At 39.5% G+C, this 24,096-nt stretch overlaps 1 long non-coding RNA gene across 2 annotated transcripts in view; it reads right to left on the bottom strand.

The window, feature by feature from the left end:
- LOC103886269 overlaps positions 1 to 23,192 on the bottom strand; it is a 34,376-nt gene extending 11,184 nt beyond the window's left edge. The window contains exons 1-6 of one of the 2 annotated variants that reach the window (XR_004184895.1): positions 21,297 to 23,192; positions 20,057 to 21,002; positions 18,418 to 18,507; positions 11,218 to 11,357; positions 9,312 to 9,375; positions 4,013 to 4,136 (exon numbers count right to left, since the gene is read on the bottom strand). This is a non-coding gene — a long non-coding RNA (uncharacterized LOC103886269). Of the gene's footprint in view, positions 1 to 4,012; positions 4,137 to 9,311; positions 9,376 to 11,217; positions 11,358 to 18,417; positions 18,508 to 20,056 lie in introns of both variants that reach the window. The other variant, XR_649765.4, reaches the window with a different exon arrangement.
- Positions 23,193 to 24,096: the final 904 nt, after the last annotated feature.

Raw genomic sequence — 24,096 nt, 5'->3', positions numbered from 1 at the left:
TAGCTTTTAAAGCTTGAGATTCTGATGCACTGGCATGGATGCCCATGATAAAGCAAATCACAAAAGACAATATTTCAGATAATTATCTTTTTGTTTTTAAAAAACATGTATACAAAAATGTAAGCATTTGTGCATTTAAACAGGTCTGAATAAACAAATCAGATTCTTGATAGGGCCTTCTGGGAAATAAGTGTAGAAGTGATGAAGGAAGTTTTACATGTTAGTTCATATAGTTCTCAATGTTTTATATTGATTCTTATAATTAATATATTATGTTTTTAAAAGAACAATGGCTTGGCAATGCCTGTAATCCCAGAACTTTGGGAGGCTGAGGTGGCAGATCACCTGAGGTCAGGAGTTCGAGACAATCCTGACCAATAAGACAAAAACCCATCTCTACTAAAAATACAAAAATTAGCCAGACGTGGTGGCAGCCGCCTGTGATTTCAGCTACTCAGGAGGCTGAGGCAGAAGAATCGCTTGAACCTGGGAGGCTGGAGGTTGCAGTGAGCCAAGATTGGGCTGCTGCACTCCAGCCTGGACAACAGAGTGAGACTCCATTTCAAAAAAAAGAAAAAGGAAAAGAAAATTACACTATCTTTAGACAACTTACATTGAGGAAAACAAAATGCAAACCAGCTAGAAGAATTCACAAACCACCAAACAGAACTTGAGCGTGCAAACTACAGGATGGTTGATATTATCTTAGCCAAGACTACATGGATAAAAATAGTAGGGGCACATTTGAGCAAAGTTACTCAGAGAATAATAAGAACTACAAGTTTGGGGTCACAAAGGAAATGGCTTAGTTAAGCAAAGGGTATATATTAGGCAACCAGCAAAATGAACTTGGTAAGGTAATATAGTCTGTTAATGGAGATCCCTGAATAGCAGGTTCACAATGTGGGGCTTGATCCAGTAAGAGGTAGTAACTACTGTAAGTTCTAAGGCAAAGAAATAACACGTAGGACACAGAATATTTTCAGATTCATCTTACAGGTGATTCAGATGGATTAGCAAGAGACAAATCCATAGGTAGTTAGGGCTAGATTAAAATCAAGGCATAAAATAAGAAAGATCCAGGACTAAGGCAGAGACCTGGGGAAAGGAGAGGAAGAGCCATCTCAAAACAGCTCCACCCTTAGCCCAGGCAAGAAGGTCCCCGCCTGGGATCCAAGGTTTTAGAAGCCTCCACATATTGCAAAAATTCAAACAACTAAATTTAGTCAATTTAGTAATAAGCACATGGACATGTCTTTCTGGGTTGAACGTTCTCTAAAAATCCACTCTGTAGGCCTCGGGGAAATGCTTTTCCACCCTTTTTGTCCTATTCCCTTAAGGTGAATGAAATGCAGTGATGTTCAGGCATCAACCATGAAGGTTTGCGGTTTGCGCTTCTGCCAACATTAGAAACATACTGCTTTGCAGTACAAGAGGGCCTGAGCAGCAGAAGTGCTTGCCATCAAGAAAATGCAGTCACTTCCTGGCCACACAGAAGACACAGATTTTTGCATAACAAAATATTTTGCTCAGCAGCATTGAGCGTGCGTTTTTGTGCTTCTCTTTGTGTTTCCATCCATGGTTTCAGAGTCCTCATGATTAGTGAGAGCTGAGGAATATTTTGTATTAAATAATTTACATAACTCTCACATTTGAGGATCTAGATATAATATCTATGTAATACACTAAAGATTTTGTGCACAGTTTCATTCTTACAAAATTATTTAATAAACTTGTTACAAATGTAAATAAAAATTGAATTAACCTGTCAGTTTTATCTAAATAATTTTGCTTTAAAATATTTATATTTACTATTTGTATTTTAGCTTTTAACTTTAATAAATTTAAATATTTTAGAAAAAACCTTTTTTGAAAACACATTGATAAATAATTTTTATTTTTGGTAAAAATATCTTAATTTGTCAATGTCTACCTTAAGTTATACTTTTTCTGAAAATGCATTCAAATGTATTCTTGAATACAACTTCATTTTATTTTTAATCTTTCAGGTAGTTACTATTAATACAAATTGCATGAAAATCTTGATTATAACAAAATAATTGGTGATTTGACTGAAAAGAAGCCAAGAAAAATTAATTGTATTAAATTCACACATAATGACTTATGAAATATGTATATCTTTACTTTATCACTCATCTAAACAGTGCCAGCCCATCAACAGAACACCCAGACATGTATAACTACAATTAAATTCTATTGCCTTTGACATTTGGCCAACTTTCAGTCATATGTAAATTATAGCTTTACCCAAACCATGTTATCATGAAGGTATTTTTCAAGGGAAAAAGGAATGTAATTTAGTCAATGGTTTGTAAGCTTGATTTTTTATAACTTTCAAATGCTTAGATATGGAGTATACACACCACTATTATATTCTTGCCCTAGGTCTCTAAGATGACACAGACAGTCCTGGATTAAAGAGACATTAAAAAGAAATGTCTAATAAAGGACATGGGAGCAAAGGAAATGGAGGCATTAAGGATAAAAAGATGACTAATCTGGTGTCCCCACTGACAGAAGGAGGGAAGTTGGAGAGCGCAGCTTGAATCCACCTGTCCTTTCGTAAAGCCTGGTGAGTATGAGTGGTTGTAATCAGTCATAAACCTCAGGCGTCAGCTGAGGAACCACAAACTCAGAATCAATAGTATCAGTCAGGAGTAGGAGGGTCAGCTGACCCACATCTGACCCAGCCCTGTGAGGACAGCAGCTGTGGAGTAGTCCCTGAGCGTGGTGGCTGGAATGGACAGCACTCTGCTGGATGGAATCAGATTTCAGTACTTCTACTATGGACAATCTCACAGTGGATTTTAAACTGAGATTCAGAAACCAGTATTATTTCAGAACACCTAATCACATCATAAGGTTGCCAGAAGCAAATTTTATTAAATAAAATCTCTAGATCTTTTGTGTTACTGTTCTCTAAAAATCACTTCCTTCTCTCTCAGTTGGCCTACACATCTGGGCATTGCCTCACACTGTGGTGCTCTGCTGACCTCGTCTTCATGTTCTTTAGGCTTTGTGTTAAGGTTACCTTTTTCTTTTAGGTTATCTAACACTTTAAAGGACCAATCACTCTCTCCTCTTGGCCTCAGGCTACTTTTTCCTCCTTGTCACATTCACCACCCACATAGGCATTGCCAGTGGCAGCGGGGCCAGCACACTGACCCTTCTCACGGCCTATATGACTGTTCTAACTCATCTCAGTCTCCTCTGGCTCTGCCCTACATGGAGCAGGTCTGAATATGACCCTCTCAGATTTGAGTGAAAAAAAGATTAGGATTTTAGCAAAGAGCCATGAGAAAGGCTAACCCCCACCCTAACAGCTGATTTCAGCTTTTCCTTCCTTTCAAATTCCTTCCCTTCCACCTCAGCCACTACTACCACCTAAGGCATTAGGAATCTTCTGGGGTCAAAGCAGTGCTTTCCATAACTGACACACACACAGTCTTTAAATAAGACTTTCAGGCTGGGCGTGGTGGCTCACGCCTGTAATCCCAGCACTTTGGGAGGCTGAGGCGGGCGAATCACCTGAGATCAGGAGTTAGAGAGCAGCCTGGCCAACATGGTGAAATCCCATCTCTACTACAAATACAAAAATTAGTTGGGTGTGGTGGTGCACACCTGTAATCCCAGCTACTTGGGAGGCTGAAGTAGAAGAATCGCTTGAACCCAAGAGGTGGAGGTTGCAGTGAGCCAAGATCATGCCACTGCACTCCAGCCTGGGAGACAGAGCAAGAATCTATCTCAAAAAAAAAAAAAAAAAGACTTTCAAAAGGTCTTTCAATACATTTGAACATTTTGTAGACTGTCTTACTCATTTTATGAGGTTAAGATGTAGTGACACTCACCCCTACCCACATTCAATTCATGCTATTTTAAAAATTCAGTTCAAGTCAATTAATCATGCATAGGATAAGACTTACTAATGTATTCCCAGTCTCCATTCACCACCAACCCCCCACCCATCCACACACACATATCACCCCCTTACCAGCTAAGAGAATGTTGTCCATTTCTCCTCATTCTGTCATCCTCTAAGCACATTTTGGCATTTGCCAAACCAGTTTGGGCTCTTTTGGGACAGAATTTGAGGAATGAGTAGACAGAAAAAAGACCTGAGAAAGAGAAAAACGGGAAAAAAATCTTGCTAGCTGAGCCACTTCCCTTGTTCTCCTTTGTTGTTAAAAATTGAGGGGATAGGTAAAGCTGAAAAGGAATTAAAAAAAAAAAAAAAAAAAAAAAGGCCTGAGCTATTTATTTTCTCACTTTTCCAAATGGAAAGATAGAATTTCAAAAGCCTTTTCTTACATGAAAAATTTACTATAGAGAGGCTTCCAATATTCTATTTCTTGGCTTGCTGGTGGATCCACAAATATTCTTTGTGATGGATCACTGAGCTAAATATTTTTTATTTTTGCATTTTTCTGATATGAGAAAAAAGTTAAAAGTTATTAAAAGCATGACTTTCTGCTGTGTTGTTCACTAATAACTGAAACTCAAAATGTTGGGAAAAGTGTAAAATGATCTTTTATTCTTTTTGATAGTCTCAGAGTTGGGGAACAGCTCCTAAATTTGGAAGCATCTAGATTTGCACATTCACTATTACTGTCTCACCCATTAAGAAAAGACTGACTCATTTAAAAGCTACTTTTTACACATTTAGAATTTAGGGAAATCCTGGAAATAATTTACCAAACACTACCCTGCTCCTCACTTTACTATTGAAATGTATTTACATTTTAAACATAATACTATCCAGATATTTGCTCATAATTCTGCCATGCTTATTGTTTCAAGAAATGTGGATTTCCATCCATCAGAGAGTTTGAAATCAGGTTCCAAAACAAGGAGCCTAACTCTGAACAAGAACCCATCATTTATCATGAGGATATAATTCACCTCAAGAAGTTGCCACAGTTTAAGTATGCCAGATTTAGGGATAAAATCCCTTTGGGTCTGTGGAGAGGGTGGAAATTTTAATCAACTATTTTCTAGCTCATAGAATCCCATATGGTGTTGGGTCATTGTGAACATGGGAATGCTTTGACATTGCACACCGCTTTTGTTTCTTCCCCTAAAGTAAAGCCACAACATCCTCTGTTTGAGGAGCTGCATTGGGTGGAAGTTACTCCCAAGAGCCTGTTGATATGTGCTGGCAAAGCTACCCAAGCAAGTCAAGCGTGAGTAGTCTTCTTGCTAATGTTTTGGCATGTCATGATTATGCACTGCTAAGTCTTTGTCAGGAATAAACCTGTTGCCAATATTTGTTGTTCATGCCTGTTGTTATTAATTTTCTTTCTTCCCCATCCTTATAGCAATCACGCTCTATTGCAAAGGGGAAGGAGAAAAAGGAAGGAAGATGAAGATTGCTGTCCTTCCCAATTGCTTGCAAGAGCACAGGGAGATGAAGTCTGGGAGAAGGAGAGGAGGGTGTATCAAACAACCTCCAGAAAGGAAGGTCATTGGCATGAATTCCTAAGCCTAAAGCAGTTGTACTCTACCTTGGCTGCACATTGGAATCACCAGGGGAAATTTTAAAAGGTTGATGTCTGGGCCCCTCCCCCATGTTTAAATGTGTCTGGAGATGGGCTAGAGCATCAGGACTTTACTTAACTTCCTGAGGTGATGCTGATGTGGAATCAAGATTGAGAGCCACTGCTCTTAACTCAGTGAGCAATCCCTGCCAGGATCTACTCTTCAATGGTTCCTTGTCTTCCATTCTGACTCATGAAATTATCCCCTTTCAGATGTTGTAGGATCACGTGATATTAGAGCCATCCAAGATCTGCAAGACCAGTTCATCTTGCCCTCGCTTTTGAAGTAGCTATGATGTGCCTGGATCTGGGTCACTCTTCTGCCTCTTACTTAAATGAGCTATGACAAGTCCCGATGTCTCTCCCAGCCTCTTTTATCTAAGATACTGGACATTTGAGAAATTCAGTGGCCATTATAAAGGCATCAGATTCAGTTTCAGGCATAGTTGGTTAGTAAATGATCCCTGTTTCTGTTTTTATAGATGGCAGTATACCCCAAAGGGGTAATTGTCTGGAGCTCTTTCTATTATCACTGATGCTGTCAGCAGTTTCTTGCTCAAGTGCTGATTTTTTGTTTTTTGGTGTTGTTGTTGTTGTTGTTGATGACAGAGTCTCCCTCTGTCATCCAGGCTGGAGTTCAGTGGTGTGATCTCAGCTCACTGCTGCCTCTGCCTCCCTGGTTCAAGCAACATTTGTGCCTCAGCCTCTCAAGTAGCTGGGATTACAGGCATGCACCACCACACCCATTCAAATTTCGTGTTTTTAGTAGAGACAGGATTTTGCCGTGTTGGCCAGGCTGGTCTCGAACTCCTGGCCTCAAGTGATCCACCCGCCTTGGCCTCACAAAGTGCTGGGATTACAGGTGTGAGCCACCGCACCTGGCCTGTTTCTGTTTTTTAATAGGACCAAGTGAAAACACATCATTTGAACTCTATCCATTGGTCATCTCTCATCCCCTTCTCCCATCACCAAACAAACACACATACCCACAAACTTGGTTCAAGAAGATTTATAATACAGGGGCAAACAGAAATGTTAATACTGCCTTGGGATTTCTAGGGCTGGGACTGCTCACTGACTCCAGCTCTGAAAATATTTCCACTTTGGAGTTCCAGACAATCTATCCACACCTTCTCTGTTATCTCCTCCATCGACAAAATGGAAAAATTCCACCAGAGATTAATTCTTGCCTGCATGGCACTTTAAAGATTAAAATGCACTACATTAAAAAAGCAAAGCATAAACCATAGGGAGGAGTAGACAAAATCACCAAGGGAAGAGGTAATAACAAGTGAATCAACCAGAAGGTAAGCCTTTACTAAAAATGAGTTACACAATTGCTATAAACTTAGATTTCCTGTCTTGATCCCTTGAGTATCTGTAGTTTGCCTGATTGAGACTTAACTGAAATCAAAATTCCAGGCAAAGCTGTTGTGCTTATATAAAAGGAAAAGCCTGGTTTTTTAAATTAAAAAATCCAAGATAAGTTAGTTCTTAGGTGAATATTGGGGTTCTCTCTCTCTCTCTCTCTTTCTGTGTGTGTGTGCGTGTGTGTGTATGTGTCTTTCTCTCATTTGTTGGGCCTTACATCCAAACGTGTCACAGTTGATGGTGTCTTAAGTCATGGATGGTACAGCTAAATAACTACCCGTGAAAAGCTTTTTCTCTACTGCCAAAAATTCTAAAACACTATCAGGTACCAATATAGACTCTTGTCTATATTGGAATCACTGCATCTTTCCTGGAAGTCCTGCCCACCACAGGACCCAGAAGCTTTCCATGTATCTTTAAGCTGGAATGGACACGTGCCACCAGGTGACACTAAACTGTGGCCAGGATCAGGACGGAGGTAGATGGCACAGACCGCTGCAACTCCCAGATGGTTGGCTAGTTGGGCAACCTCATTCTAGTTATTTCATTAATCTTGCATATAACATCAGATTTTAAGCCAGTGAATTTTCTGGATTATGCTTTTCTTATTATGGAGAGAGTTTTACTCTACTTCTTCTTCTCAATTCTATGCAGTATTATTTTTAAATTTGTATGTTTTAACCTTCAACCAAATTGCAAGTCCACTGAGAGGAAGAATCATACATTCTATGGCTCCTGCATACCTCAAGCCCAAAGCATCTAGTGTGGTATGGATAAAGGAGAGACACTCAACAGCTGCTGGTTTCGTTGCTTGTTGAAGCTTTAGTGCACTATGCAGTATCTCCACACAGATTTCTTTAACCGTCTGGAAATAAACCTGTCTGCCACAGATACTCCTCTCTGAAATATACCCCTGTATACACAGGAGGCTCTTGCAGTTAGCTCTATTATTGGCCAGACTTTCAGAATACAAGTAGTACATTCCTTTATCAGAGAAGTAAACAAAAGTACAAAATATCTTTGTGATTCAATTGCTTGGTTATAAATACAGGTCTCAACTTTTTCTGATTATCTGGTTTTCCACATAGCTACTTATGAAACCTCTATTTATTTTTCCTGCCGATGCTAAGGTACTAGGGAAATAGAACGTCCCCCACAACACACCTCCCCAACACACACACTAGCAGTGTGTCCTTCTCAGGGGGAGCCACCAGCATAAAAGTCTGGAATGTGCTTGGCTTTGCACCCATCACAGCAAGGCATTAGAAATATTGGATTTAGTGTTGTGCGTCCACAGATATAAAATTAGGCCGACAGAAGTCTGGATCTGGGCCTTGCTCCATACTGCTAACTTGTAGAGCACCAGTAGCCAAAAGGGTTTGGAACGGTTGTCTCTCTACAGATGCTGCCATTCATTTCTGTGGGAACAAGACCACTTACATCTAATTACAGTTTCTGCTTAAATTAACAGGACAGATATGACAGCAAAAACTTCTTCAGACTAACTGGTGGGGAGACCTTTAGCTGACACAGCTTATGATGTAGTTGGCTTGCAGCAAAGCAATGTCAATTTTTAAAAGTAATTCAGAATTCATATGATTCCACCCAGCAATTTGTGGCAGCAAAATACTTGGGGTGGGGAGGTGGGGCGGTAGGTGGGCAGGCAGGCACACACAACCTTTTAGAAAGAATAGACTATCTTACAGAGTAGATGATTTGAGAAAGATTGGGTTATTTTATACATTACCATTACACACTAATAAGTGGTGGAGCTGCCATTTGAACCCTGAGAGCCAAATGGCAGAGCTCTTGCTTTTAACCTTGACTGCCTCCAGGGATACCTCAACCCCTAATACATGTTGAAAATGCCACTAACAAACAATTAAAGGAGATTTTGTGCTTAATACTGGTTTGATGACAGTTTTACCAGTGTTCATTCTGGCCAGTCCACTTTATTCTATGGAATCCGAGGTGAACTGGATCCCTCAGGAACCTACAAATCCCTAGAATGGGTCACTGCATAACCCTCAGGATAGTCCTTATGAAAGCCTGCCTCCAGTCAGGAAATGGTGCCAGGACAACTTTGCAAAGTGATATCCCAAAAGACATGAAATTCAGGGTTCACAGAATTTGCCTCTGAACTGCTCTCTTATCAGTATTACACCTTGCTCCATCTTCCTTCTTTCAGTTTGCTAAACCTCTCTTATCCATCTACCTAACTTGTCCATCTGATAGCCCTTACCAGACTCCAGTTCTTGCATTCATGACCTGAGCTCTGACTACCATCTCTTTACTTTGATCAAACAACTGAGCAAATGACCACTTTGGCAGGGGGCAGTCTTAGCATAACAGATACCCACATACTGCCCTGTGGACAGCTCTCACCTGGAGCAGACCAACTCTGGAATCAGACATATGCTGGATTTGGGATGTCTGTTTCACTTGGTGCCTAGAGAAGGACAAGGAGGAACCCAGTCTTGTTATTTGTGAATGCAACTAACAAAAATAAAGTTTGCAGCAGTCATTATAGAGTTTCCAGCACATTAGACAGGTATATTTTAGAAGCATAGATAACTGTATACAATGGAGATATACATATAAACATGTACATATGTGATACATTTTTTATGAGAAACAAACCCCATTTAAAAGTTGTATTTTTAAATGAATCACTTAAAATTCTCTTAATCACTCATTCTAATTCCTAATTCAAGAGCAGGAAGTCTCTCTTGTTAAAGCATAGTTCTGGAGACTGAATCACAGAAGTCAGAGTTGTGAAGTGATAGCTTCTTGTCTATAGCTGACTGACCTTCATATTTTTCCTCCAAAGCAGAATAATATAACAAATTTACCCGAAAAAATTCTTAGATTAGAAGTCAGCAAACCATGGCCCTTGGGCCAAAATCTAGCCCACTATTTTTCTTTGTAAATGTTGTATTGGAACACAGCCATGCTCCTTTATTTATACATTGTCTACAGCTACTTTTGCACCACAGTGACTGAGTTGAGCAGTTGTGACAGAGACCTTATGGCCCACAAAACCTAATATATTTACTATCTGGCCTTTTATAGAAAAAATTTGCTGACCTGTGTCCTAGATGAAAAATACAGGACACAGCTTGCAACATGGATTTTTATTATCAAAAAGAAGTTTCTTAGTAGGTCTACTCTAAGCCTAAGAAAAACACTACACTTGATGTACAGAACTCAGGACACACTGTTCTAAACAGTTGATTTTTTATTCCTATACTTTAAAGTCAAATCATTGAAAACTCAACCTTGAACTCAGATACTAAGATATTTTTACCAGTTTACTTTCTGCAGAGTGTACTCAAGTTATAAGATCAAATCATTCATTCTTTATTCCCATAGTCTCAGACTAGAAAGATTAATATTTGCCTGGTTGATTTAAATAATAAAGAATAAGTGAAGAAGAGCAATTAACAGGTTAATATAAAATCTTGGCTAGGCGCAGTAGCTTGTAATCCAAGTACTTTGAGAAGGCGAGGTGGGAGGATCATTTGAGCCCAGGAATTCAAGATCAGCCTAAGCAACATGGTGAGGCCCAGTCTCTACGAAAAATAAAAAAAAATTAGCCAGGCATGGTGGTACACACCTGTAGTCCCAGCTACTCAGGAGGCTGAGGTGGGAAGATTGCTTGAGCCTGGGAGGTCAATGCTGCAAGGAGCCCTGGCCGTGCCACTGCATTCCAGCCTGGATGACAGAGTGAGACTTCAACTTAAAAAAATATATAAATCTCCATTTCTTTGAAGGTGAAGATAAAAGAACTGGGGAAATAAATAGTAATAAAATTGATTCTTCCTTAGAGGAAAAAAAATACTGCTTTGGACTACTTTAAATAATTGCTCATTTAAATAGCATTTGGCTATGTGATAATGAGACAGGTTAATGTTTTCCAATCCATTCCAATCTCTCCTAGACACAAAATAATTTCAAAACATTCTCAGTAAACAAAATGAAACACAGCTTTACCTATGAACTTAAAGAAGGTAACAAGGGGGACTTCTTGAGGTTGAAGCACACTGGGGTTGAAGAAGCAGAGCTTGGGAATTACAAAAGCATGTGCTGGACTCATGACCGTGAATAAAACCATCTCTGAAACTTTGGGCACATACATAAAAATTTGTCACCTTTTGAGTCCAATTCACATTTGTTATTTTAACAAAGTGTTTCTGTTTTTATTAATGCTAGACCATTGTTTGGACTACTTCTTTGTGTGGGGGAGGAGAAAAAAATGGTCAGCATCTCAGATATATAACTGACATGCTACCTGACATTCATTGCTTCAAAGTACAGGTGGAAAAGGATTTGGGCTAATTGCAAGCAGTTACTCTCATCTCATCTCCACTGCTGTCTTGCTGTGTTATCTTGGACAAGCCATTTGCCTATTCTGTGCCTCAGGTTCCTCATCTGAAAAAAAGGAGATCATGAAAACGGCCACAACCTACCATCATGTAAAGCTGCAACAAGAAAATGAGATAGAGAATAAATTAAAGGTTTAATTAAAATTAGAATTTTTCTTTCAGGAGTATGTTACTTGTATTTGCAACTCAATTTAAACATAACTGAAGCATTTTCTTACCTCTAGTTGTGCTAGCAGTCTAAATAGAGAAAACCCTCATTAGTTCGAATATACCAAGATTGGCAATGAGGTCCTGTCTTCCCCCAGCCCTCATGCTCAGATGGGCCTGGGCAAAGTTCTTATCTTCCCTAGGAAAAGGGTGAGGCCTCAGGGAAAACTCTGGGAAGCAGGGACATAAAGAGTGGGACCCCACCTTCCAGGAGCCTCCCAGGCCAATCTCGAAACCGGTCAAAGAAAGGAGAGGTAATTATCTGGGAGAATTTTGGAACTGCTGTCATTGTCCTGTCAGTCCTACACAGTCACCAGACCTAAAATTATTCCTATTGATAACATAAGTCAGAGTGAAAAAATCACCACGGGTGGTGCCAACCAAAGTTGGCAAAGGGATGGATGTGGATGGTTCATTTTTAGTACTCAGCAGCTAGTCGAACAAGCTTGCTCTGGCCATTTTCTTGTAACCCTGTGACCCATATTTTAGCCAATTTACTGTTTTCAGCCCCCACTTGTCACATTATGATGGATAATGATGACAAAAGAAAGGCTTAAAATGGGGTGAAAGCCAGGGATCACTGTCTCTCTCCCTTAAGTATTTGTTGGCGAAGAAATGAAAGAATCTAGTATTTTCACTTTACCATTAAAGTTTTGATACAGGGCTTGTTACCACACAGCAGAGTCTTGAATTCATTATTAAATGAAGAGGGAAATCTTACTTAGTCCTGGACTTATCTCATAGAATCTTAGAGTTGAGTAACATTCAGAAACTGCCTTTGAATTTGTAGGTCTTGAATTTCTCTTTGTCTTATCAATTAGAACCTGAGAAATAATCTTTTAGGACTCAAGAATAATAATAAAGTAAGAAAAGTGTTTTTCCTATGTCTCCCTAATGTGACTAGTCGGATGTTAATATCAGAGGGGTGATCATATGCAAAACAAGAAAATATACATTATTAGCTATTGCTAAAAAGTGCCATTTTACACAGATCTCTAGCACATTCTGAAAGCTGAAACTGACACAGAGCCCTACTTAGAGAATATGACCAGCAGTCCTTCAGATAGCCACTCCAGTGAGTAAAGTGATAGAAATGGAAATTTTAGCCTTTAGCACACTGGTACTATCCTCCTTGAGGCCACCAATATGCGTTATGATCAAAGGAAAGGCAATTTAAATTTGTTGGGCTGAATTCTTTTTCCCAGCCTATGGGCAAACCTGTTTTATTTGCTTGACCCTCTCTACTCCTAAAACTATTTATGGTCAGATATTACCAAACGTGTGAAGAGCCACAGAACAAAATTACATTTCTTTTAACCAAGGGTAGGGGAAAGAAGTTAATTTCATGCTATTTCTTGAGGTCAGATAACAAAATGCACATTTACCCAGGAAGAGAAATGACAGGCTTTTCTTCCCAAAATTGTGAGTCCTGAAAGTAAAAGCAGCTGAACCCAGGAAGTTGATGAAACTACACTTTGGGAGAACAGCTCCTCAGATGGAGAATCCTATGGCAGCCATTAAGTTTGTGCCATTAAGAGGGAAGCAGACAACTGAGATGAGTACCAAGTACTTTTGGGACATGGAGGAATTAATCCATGAACTTCAGAGCTGGAAGAGAGACCTGAGGGATTGTGGAGTCAAACTCCTTTTTACAATTGTGGGAACAAAGGTCCGGAGAGCTGCCTTGCCCATTATACACAGCAAGCTGGTAGGAAGGCAGGACTAGAACACATGGCTCTGCACACAGGTCAGTCTTCTTTCTATCAAGTTACATTGTCTCTAGTTCAGGAAGGTTAAAGTGACCTTAAAAATAAAGGAAATGCTTTCTACTTATATAACATTCTGATCAGAAATTAAACTCAACTAGGCAGGCTGTCCTAACCTCTGTTCTTTACATGTCTAAACCTTGGAACTGAATCAAAATTATCACTCTATTGGTGGGAATGTAAACTGCTAAAGCCATCATGGAAAACTGTATAGATACTCCTCAAAAAAATTAAAAATAAAATAATCATGCAATCCAGCATTTACCCAAAAGATTTTAAATCAGTATGTGGAAGAGATGCTTGCATCCCATATTCACTGTAGCACTACTCACAATAGCCACGTTATGGAATCAACCTAAGTGTCTGTCAACAGATGAATGGATAAAGAAAATGTAGCATATACAGACCATGCAATGCTATTCAGCCTTAAAAAAGAGAAATGTTATCATTTGCAACAAAATAGATGAAATTGGAGAACATTATGCTAAATGAAAAGAGCCAGGCACAGAAAGCTAAATGCCACATGTTCTCACTTACACATGGAGTCTAAAACAATCAAACTCATAGAAGCAGAGAGTAGAATGGTGGTTACCAGGGGTGATGGGATGGGGGAAATGTGGAGCTAATGGTCAAAGGGCACAAAGCCTCAGTTAGATATGATGAATAAGTTATTTTCTTTTGAGAGCTATTGCACAGTGTGGTGAATTTCAAAATTGCTCAGAGTAAATTTCAAATGTTCTCATCACAAAAATAATAAGTATTTGAAGTGCTGGATATGTTACTTAGCTTCGCTTAATGATTCCACATTGTATTCATAAATCACGACATTACTTTGTACCGCATACATACAACTATAAATTAGATCCATTTATAATAAAAATAAATTAACTAACTTAAAAAAAATTTTCTTTTTTGAAACAGAGTCTCGCTCTGTCCCTCCCAGTTCAAGCAGTTCTCCTGCCTCAGCCTCCCAAGTAGTTGGGATTACAGGTGCGTGCCACCATGCCCAGCTAATTTTTGTATTTTTAGCAGACACAGGGTTTCACCATGTTGGCCAGACTGGTCTCAAACTCCTGACCTCTGGTGATCCACCTGCCTCAGTCTCTCAAAGTGCTGGGATTACAGGCCTGAGCAACCATGCCTGGCCTAAAAAAACAATTTATGACTCTAATCAAAGCCATGCTTTGTCACAGACAACTATCCAGGTAAACAGGACCCACAACTTCTTACTTCTCTGGCATCCCAATCATCCTCCCACTCCTCAGTGGATTCATTTGTGAACTACAGAATTCCAGACAATGCCTCACTTTTTCCTCCTAATCCTGTCTTCTTCTCCCACTACTACCAACCAGGATGAAAGTTTTGCCCTGGGATTTACTAGATTAAAAGAATTGAGGCATACTCTAAGAAAAGACACAGTTTGCAAATTCAAGTCGTTTACAACTTTTTATCAATATAGTAGACAGCAACCAGTACATTTCAAATAAAGCTCAATTCCCCAAGGGGGTGACTACAACGAAGGTACCTGAGAGAATACCCTGAAGATCATCATCTCTACTTCTAAAGAACCAAGAGAAAACACAGGTGGCCACAGCTTCTAGATCAGTGGTTCTCAAACTTTAATAAGCATCAGCATCACCTGGACGGTTTGCTGAACACAGCTGAGCCTCACCCTCAGTGTTTGTAATTCAAGAGATCTGGGGGTGGGGCCAGTGATTTATTTGCATTTCTAACACATTATCTTGATGTTGGTGCTGATGTTGATGCTGATACTGCTGGCCTGGGCATCATACTTTGAGAATCACTGCTGTTTCAGATCAACACTAGGAAAGCCTTCGAATGGAAAAATATAAACTCCTGTTTCCTCCTGAATCGTATTTACGTGTCAGATTCCATCATATAATATTGATGAACAACCTCAAATCCTAACAATAAAGCTCTTGCTTGAAGTTTGCTTTGTATTGAAGCCTTGGTAGACTCTCACATCCCCAGGGAGTTATATATCAAGAATGGGGTCCTTTAACGGCTGAGAGACAGGTAGACTACAGCTAAGATGTTGATTCTAAGAGGAAACTCTAGTCTGACATCCTCAAAATCTACACAGCTCCCTGTCTGATTATCACAAGCTAGAGTGACTTAATCTAGAGCCCTACCTAAAGTCAGATCAACAAAACCCAGTAGCCCATACAAATCTGATGCCAGATTCTGGGGCAGAGCATCCAATGGATGATGTTCCCAGAGGCTGGTGCCAAGGACCCTTGAGCTGTGACCTCAGGCAGGCTAGACGATGATCTCAGTAATTCTGTTCTGAAATGATGCACAGACCAGGAGCTGATGCTGTAAAAATATCCCCAAACAATCCAGGCTTTTTTCATGTGCTTCTGAAGAACTTTTAACAGTTCTTCCCTGTGGGATGGGCCAATGAAGGGGGAGAAAAATCCCTTGCACAGCATGCTATGGTTGACAGAGTAATTTTCACATGTATTCTCATTCAATTCTTACGATTCTGTGAGTGTTAGTGTTAGTATCATTCCCATTTTACGGATGAGGAAATAGAAATCCAATAAAGTTTGCCCAAGGTCAAAGATCCGAGATTCAAACCCAGGCCGCACAAGCTCGATGCATGATGCCACACTGCCTCTCAGAGGCCGAGGAACAGATGTACAACAGCAGCCCTGAGAAATGGTTCTGAACAAGTCAGGAGAGCAACCAACAAAACTCATTAAAATTCTTCACGCCAAGCAAAGTAACAAGACAATAGGGCCAGGGGCAAGCTGTTTGGCCAGCAAATGATGGAGAAGTAAACAAAAACAAGATATAACTGGAATGCTTTAAAAAAAAAAAAAAAAGACAGATGTTTACATAGTCATTTCACAATAATAGATTGAGACTTATTTCTCTGAGAGCACACTTAAAGGTTCTTACATAAACTATCCCGAGAGATCCGTAAGCAGAATGCTCACCACTCTCCCAGAGACATACTTTAATTCTCCATTTTGCTAAAATTTTTTAGAGTTATCCAGGAAGAACAAGTGCTATAGGAACTAAAACTGCTGTAGTTGAAGGTGGTCAGTTTCCAGTGCTGGAAACTCAAAGAATAATTAAAAGAATACTTATTGAGACAGATTTAAATATGTATTCATGGCTGGGAGCAGTGGGTCACTCCTGTAATCCCAGCACTTTGGGAGGCCGAAGGAGGCAGATCACCTGAGGTCAGGAGTTTGAGACCAGCCTGGCCAACCTGGAAACCTCATCTCTACCAAAATTACAAAAATTAGCTGGGCATGGTGGCGAGTGCCTGTAATCCCAGCTATTCGGGAGGCTGAGGCAGGACAATCACTTGAACCCAGGAGGTGGATGTCGCAGTGAACCGAGATCACACTACTGCACTCCAGCCTGGGCGACAGAATGAGACTCCCTCTCAAAAAAGAAAAAAAAAAAATGTATTCATGAAGATGCACTTTTCTCATAAGCTCATTCTCCTCCTTGCTTCTTATCACTATTATGTCCTGAGTCGAGCCAGCCCTAGGCAAAACTGACAAACAAAAGTTTATTTTCAGCACTACCTCTCTTCCTAATCTCCACTTTCCCCATCTCTTATAAAAATCCCAGGTACTTCTTCCTACCTCCTTTTGGCTAAAGACTCAGTTTTCTTTCCTTCCCAGTCAAAATCTGCCCTCCAGGAAGAATATGATGTTTTTCACACTCTAGACCAATGGGTCCCAACTTTGGCTGCATATTAAAAATCACCTAAAAACAACAACAACAACAATTTGTTGTTGTTCTCCACCCTAAACTAGTTAAATCAGAATCTCTGACAGTGAAGCTCTAGCATTGGTATTTAAAAACTAACAAACAAAAAAACAACTCCTCTCTTCCAAGTGATTCTAACATGCGGCCAGGGTTGGAAATCACTATACGTACATTGATAAGAAGGCTTATTATATTACTCTTTCCCAAAATATTTGTATTTTATATCATAACAAAGTCTTAGTAGTGGGACATTTAGGCAAGCTACATGATCAATGAAGAAAAGAGGAAGAGTTAGAGAAGAGAAGACTCCTTTGTTGAAATTACTCCCTGCAGGCCGGGCGTGGTGGCTCACGCCTGTAATCCCAGCACTTTGGGAGGCCAAGGCGGGCAGATCACAAGGTCAGGAGATCGAGACCATCCTGGCTAACACGGTGAAACCCCGTCTCTACTAAACAAAATACAAAAATCAACCGGGCATGGTGGCGGGCGTGTGTAGTCCCAGCTACTCGGGAAGCTGAGGCAGGAGAATGGTGTGAACCCAGGAGGTGGAACTTGCAGTGAGCCGAGATTGCGCCACTGCACTCCAGCCTGGGCGATAGAGCAAGACTCTATCTCAAAAAAAAAAAAAAGAAAAGAAAAAAAAAGAAATTACTCCCTGCAGAGGTGGATGTCATCTTAATTAGTGAGCTTCATGAGTTCAGCAATGAGGTCATTCAGACACCTGCATTTGGTTTAGAATCATTCTGTCTCATGGTTTCCCTCTCAGACACACCATCCTTTGACTGGTGTTCATGTTGGTGGCAAATAGACCGTTCAGTTATTTCTTTTTTCTCTCCATGATGGCAGGCTGTTTTCCTTCTTAGGTCTGACCAAATCCCTGTCTATAACTTTTAGCATTCAGCTAAGGGAGTAAAGTGCCCTGATTTATTTAACATAGTAAATGCTTTGGAGATGGTTCCCAGGTCATTCTCTAGAAGAGATGATCTGAGGTGGCTGTCCTTTTCTTGACAAGCCTCATAGGATAGCAATTTGTTAGGATCACTGAGAAAGCAAGGTGTGGTTCTCAGTTTTGCAGGCTCTGAACCAGAGTTTTACTATTGCACCAGAGGGTGATCAGGCCCTCGTGAGCTGGCTCATACCAATATACCACATAAGTCATAACCCTGCTGTACTCCCTTTTACTGAGATCTCTGACTGTCAAATGGACTATTCCTCTTGGTCAGCCTAACAAAGTCAGGAGCTTACAAAGTCAGGAGCTCTCTTTGTGAGAATAAGGATGGAGCAAAGGTACATTTAAAAAAGTGCCTCCACAAAATCTTCCAGAGGTCCCATCTAGAACTTCTACAAAACCAGAGAGTCCAACATTTTAGCCGTACTCACTGCACTCCTTTCTTCTTGCCTTTGAAACAGAGGCCTGCTTACTGAGAGTTAGGCTTCGAGAGTGGCAGAAAGAGCAATCCAAGAAGATACCTTTGTTGAAAGGAAATTGCCAAAAAGAGTCAGTTATTCCAGGTCTAATGCAGTCTCTTCAACCAGACCGGTGGTTCTTAAACTCTTCTGCACATTAGAATCACCTGGGAGCTTTCAAGAATCCTGATACCTGGGCCACGCCCCCAATCAATTGGATCAGAATCCCCAGAGATGGGAGCCCGTGGCATCAATATCTTAGGGATGCTAAAAATACTACAGAAATGTGTTGCCAATGCACTCAGATTATGGTTTTTGTGGATTTTTTTAACTACCACAGGTGATTCCAAAAAAAAGCCAAATTTGTGAAACCACTGAATTATGTCTGTGCAAATGATTTGCATAGCCCCAGTCAGATTCCCCTCTCCCCCAGACAAGGCTGGAAATAAATCCTTACTGTCTTTTTCTATCTGCCATCCTACTTAGGGGGTTCAAGGTAAGGAAGGTTTGTATTTATATTTATATGCCAGACACAGAAGAGGCCTCTATGTACTTTGTCTCCTTAGTTCTGGACACAGTCTTCTCATCCCGATTCATAGGACTGAGTTACTTTAAAGTACATGTGTCAACCGCAACCCTCCAGTTCTCCTTAATCAGAAACTCTGAGATTGGGTGCTGGGAATCTGAAGATTTTTTAAATTCCCCAAATGAGCTGATTCAAAACTAGGGCTGAGAATCTCTGAGCCAAGTAGATCACCTGGCATTTGAGACATTTTTTGGCACTTGTCATAATATCATTTTTTATTCAAGGCCAGATTATAGGGTGGTTCAATCAGACAAATGCCTGTGGCACTTATATATTAGGAATGCTAAAAAAAAAAAAAAAAAACACAAAAAACAAAACAAAACAAAAACATGGAAATATGTTGCCAGTGAACTCAGTTCTTTATGCATCCTAACACAAAGGACAAAATATAGCATGGTCCCATTTCTACTGAAGTAGATCACCTTTCAGAAGAGATTAAAATGGAGAAGGGAAAAGAAAGGAAAACAGGCCAGGCACGGTGGCTCACGCCTGTAATCCCAGCACTTTGGGAGGCCAAGGTGGGTGGATCACGAGGTCAGGAGATCGAGACCATCCTGGCTAACATGGTGAAACCCCGTCTCTACTAAAAATACCAAAAAATTAGCCGGGCGTGGTGGCGGGCACCTGTAGTCTCAGCTACTCGGTAGGCTGAGGCAGGAGAATGGCGTGAACCTGGGAGGCAGAGCTTGCAGTGAGCTGAGATCGTGCCACTGCACTCCAGCCCGGGCAACAGAGTAAGACTCCTTCTCAAGAAAGAAAAAAAAAAAAAAAAAAAGGCAAGACAAAACATCCTTGCTAGTATTGATCACTTCTCACTAAATAAATGTTGAACCATGATTTTCAACATAATTGGTGCTTACATATCTCAATCCAGCCCTAATACCATGTCTGATTTTCAATGATGCTATTTAGACTGGTTGTTCTGAGGGAGACCATACAATAAAATAACAAAGCCAATAGCACTGCCATTTATTGAGCACTTGCTATGCACCTGGTGGTAGATGCTTACTGTAACTTCTTACTTACCATAGCTTCTTTAATAGAGGGGAAGCATTCATCACTCATTCATTTAAGTATTGACTGCCTCCTGTAGAAAAAGGCAGTAGAATGTTTAATATTGCCTAGTACCTAAGCTTTGGAATAAGACAGCATGGGTTTGAGTGCCCGCCCTGTGAGCTATTGGTTGTTACCTCTTCTGTAAAATATGGATAGCAATAAGATGACCATAAATGAGTAATTCATTAAAGCACTGAATGCAATGTCTGGTAACTATTCAGTAAAAGTAACAGCATCAGAGATGGTCATTGCTCCTATGTGTACTATGTGCTAGACACATGCTGGGTGGTGGGTACCCTTATCTCATGAGCAAATTCAACCATCCGTTTGTTTATTCATCTATTTTAGTAAGTCATTCAGTCAACAAACCATTTTTTAATGCTGTGCTAGACTGTGAGAGCTCACAGGTAAGGAGGAGACAGACAGTAAACAAATCATGGAAACCAGAGGTGATGAGAGCTGTGTGGAGGGGGGTGTGTGTGTGTGTGTGTAGTGCCCTGGCAGTGGAGAGGAAGGGGCCAGGACCTTGGGGAGGGGGTAGTAGCCAAAAGCTTCATGGAGACACTTGAGCAGTTTCTGGAAGGAAGAGCTGCAGTGTGAGACCTGAGGGTGGGAAGTAGGTAGGAGAAGAGCATTCTAGGCAAAGGAAAAACCAGGCAACAGTGTAGGTTTCTAGGATGATGGCCATCGCTGGCTGGAGAGAAAGGGCCTTGACTTTTCTCTGGATTTGGCAGTCTAAGGGGTTGGGATTTGATTTTTGAGCTGTAGATTTAGATCCAACTACTATACTCCTCTATATCCAATCTTCATTAAGATTTAATGAATTACCTATGTTGTCATTATGAATTAATTAAGCAAAGCTGAGGCAAGCAGTGTTTTCACTGTAGCAATCACCCAGTCATTTACTGGCACGAAACTATGAGTACAAAGGCAAAAACAAAATTTGGTTTGAAGAACATTTTGCAATGAATATATCAATAACATTTTCTTACTATCACTTGGATTTATTAGCTTTTAAATATCAAATGCATGATACTACAGCAAAACGGGCTTTTGAAATGTTAACAGAAAGAGGTATTATCAACATGCACTTATTAGGTTAGAGTATATTCTAAACACAAAGGATCCCATCACTGGGGTTTTAATAGAAAGCTCTGCTGACGCAGCTTACAAAACACAGACCAAACCTGTAGCAGGTTGTGTCACTCACGTCAACTCCAGAGGAACCCATTTTGAATGCTTCTACACACTCCTAGCAGCCAGGACGTCTCCTGGGAAGTACATTTTAGCCCTGAAATCTAAATATTTGCAACAAAATATAAGAAAAATAAATAGAAGATGATTCACAATAGTGACTGTTGGGAATGAAGGTAATGTTTATTTTCTTTTCATACTTTTCTGTATTTTTCAAATTTTTCTGTAATGAATGCATTTAACTTCTTAAACATTTTCCAAAAACTACATAATTTAAAACATCATGAGAATACAGGAAAGACACTGTATCACTTGGGCTTCACATGTAGTCTATTTCGCTTTGTCGAATGGAACTGTGACAAAGACATTGAACGCAGAGCTTAAGTGCCTCAAAAAAAAAAAAATCACTCCTGTTAATTGCTGTAAAATTTGTCTGTTAACTTTCATTCCTGTATATTTTCCTTTCTTAATGATATCTTGTTTTGGAGTTTATGATTTAACTAATTTTATTTTAATGTGTGATCAAATTATTGTCACAGCTGATAAAACAATTGTAATATAATGGCTTAACATTGATCTGTTCCTTAGAAAAGCTTTGCTAGAAACCTAATAGAAGCAAGAGACTTGGAGGTAATTCATTAAAATTTCTCCAAAGAACTTATAACAAACAAACCACATGAAGTCAATAATGACAACATTTTAATCATTTATAAATACCAATAGCTAATATCATAGTTTGATAATCAAATCAGGATTAATATAATCTTATAGACTGCTTCTTTTCTCAAGAAATTAAATTATACAGAAAAAAGTCATCTCCTAGTCATACTCTTACACAGCAAGAAATATTTTAATTGTAAATGTGCCTTTTAGAACCTTTAAATTTCAAAAAGATGAGGAGGAGGACAGATCCTGTGTACTTACTAATCTGTAAATAGAGTACCAGGCCAAGAATCAATTCTGAAATGCGGCATCAATTGCACAGGCTTCCACTTAGTTTTAGTTGAATAAAAGCCCTACTAGATACGCAAATAACATCAAACTTGCCGGATTAAAGAGCGGCCCCTCATACTCTAAATCATGATTGTCAATCATCACCCAGGATTAAGGGATATATTTTTAAAACCTAAAAGCAAGCGCTTCCTTTTAACTTCTGCCTACTGCGCATTTTGGATTATCGCCCAGAAATAGTATTACTTGAAACAAGACTGCCTCCCTCCTACCATCTATGAGAAGTGCATTGTTACCATCTGCTGTTGTCTATTTGGAATAAAACTCAGCAAGGCATGCAGCTTAATGTTCAGAGCCCTTCAGCAGACTATGCTTGTGTTTAGAACGCAGCTTCACATTTAAATGGAGCCGATTTTCGGTTTAGTCAGTGTTTTCTCAACATTGCTATCCTCCCCACCAGAAAGAAGCAAATTAGTCTAAGAACTAAGACGACCACAACATATTTACATTGTAAAGTGGAAACTTCCTTTAAACCCTGCAGTGACCAGTGAAGCTTTACTTGTAAACTCTCCAGGTTTATTCAGGTGAATAATTTCCCCATTTTGTATTTTCTCATTAGCATTACCCTCTCCAGGCATCCATATTACTTTCACTATTAGGAAATATTCTTTTAAAAAGCATGTGTTCTTAGCAAATAAAACTCAAAAGAAGTAATCATCAAAGGGCCTTGAAATAGTTGAGGCCCTTGTAGGCCAATAGTTAAGTGCAAATAATATCTCTAAAGTATCCACAACAAACTGATAACAGGTTTCTTCATCTAGAGGTAGAAGGAGACTGAAAGTTTGGAGGGGGAAAGACATTTTACTTGTCTATTATTTTCTTGTGCTTTTTATTAACATGTAAATGTATTAATATTTTAAATGTATTAAATATTTTTTAGTCATAACCAATAAGAATATTTAAAATTGTGAAAAAGAAAGAAAATATATACTGGTTCTTTAAATTAAAAACAAAAAAATCACATTCCAGGACTAATCTTATCAAGAAATAACCTTTTAATAAGATTATTAAAACAAAGTATTAATTTCTGAAAAGTTCAGCATTCTATTAAAATACTAACAAAAAACTGAATTACAACCCAACAGTTTGCTTCATTGAATTCATTCATCTGCTCCTGGCAAAGACATTCCAAATTTGAACTTAATTAATATTCCTTCTCCTAGTTTCCATAGTTTCTTTTTAAACATGAGTACCAGCAGAAACTGGTGGCAACTTTACCCATATTCTCAATAATAACCCCCTCTGGCTGTCAATACGTAGGAAAAGGAAAATTTTTTCCATACCCAGAAGAGCCGCCATTTTCATGTCTTTTGTTTGAAAATATGCTGGTAACATTTCTTTCTCTGTTATTTCACATATGCAGTTTGACATACTTAATTCTTTCCCTGCCTGTGGTTCACTCAATGCTCAGCTGAACAATAAATACTTAAGAGTAGTGTTGCAATTCCTGGATCTGAACAACACCCTCCCATTCTACCTCTCCATACTGTCAAATCTGCAGTGGTCTACAAAACTGGGGCCTGATAATTAAATGTCCTGGTTGGAATCAATATTATGGCTTGAAAGTTTGTTGGGTATGAAACACTTCTTTGTTTCTATTCTAACATCCGAATGACGATTTTGACCACAGTAAACAAAGGAATTTGTAAGAATATCTGTATGAGTAAATGACAGGTGGATTCACTAAAGTGATTGATTTAGGCACCACTAAAACACTGTATTCCATACATTTTCTCTAATGCTAGGTATTTTCTCCTAGCCCAGAGTGTATAGTCAGTCTCAGACCTAATCTTGGGCTTCCTCTC

The sequence above is a fragment of the Papio anubis genome, chromosome 7, assembly GCF_008728515.1.
Source record: "Papio anubis isolate 15944 chromosome 7, Panubis1.0, whole genome shotgun sequence".
Taxonomy (NCBI): Eukaryota; Metazoa; Chordata; class Mammalia; order Primates; family Cercopithecidae; genus Papio; species Papio anubis.
Note: the sequence above shows the minus strand (reverse complement) of the source record. Positions and strands in the feature narration are given on the sequence as shown.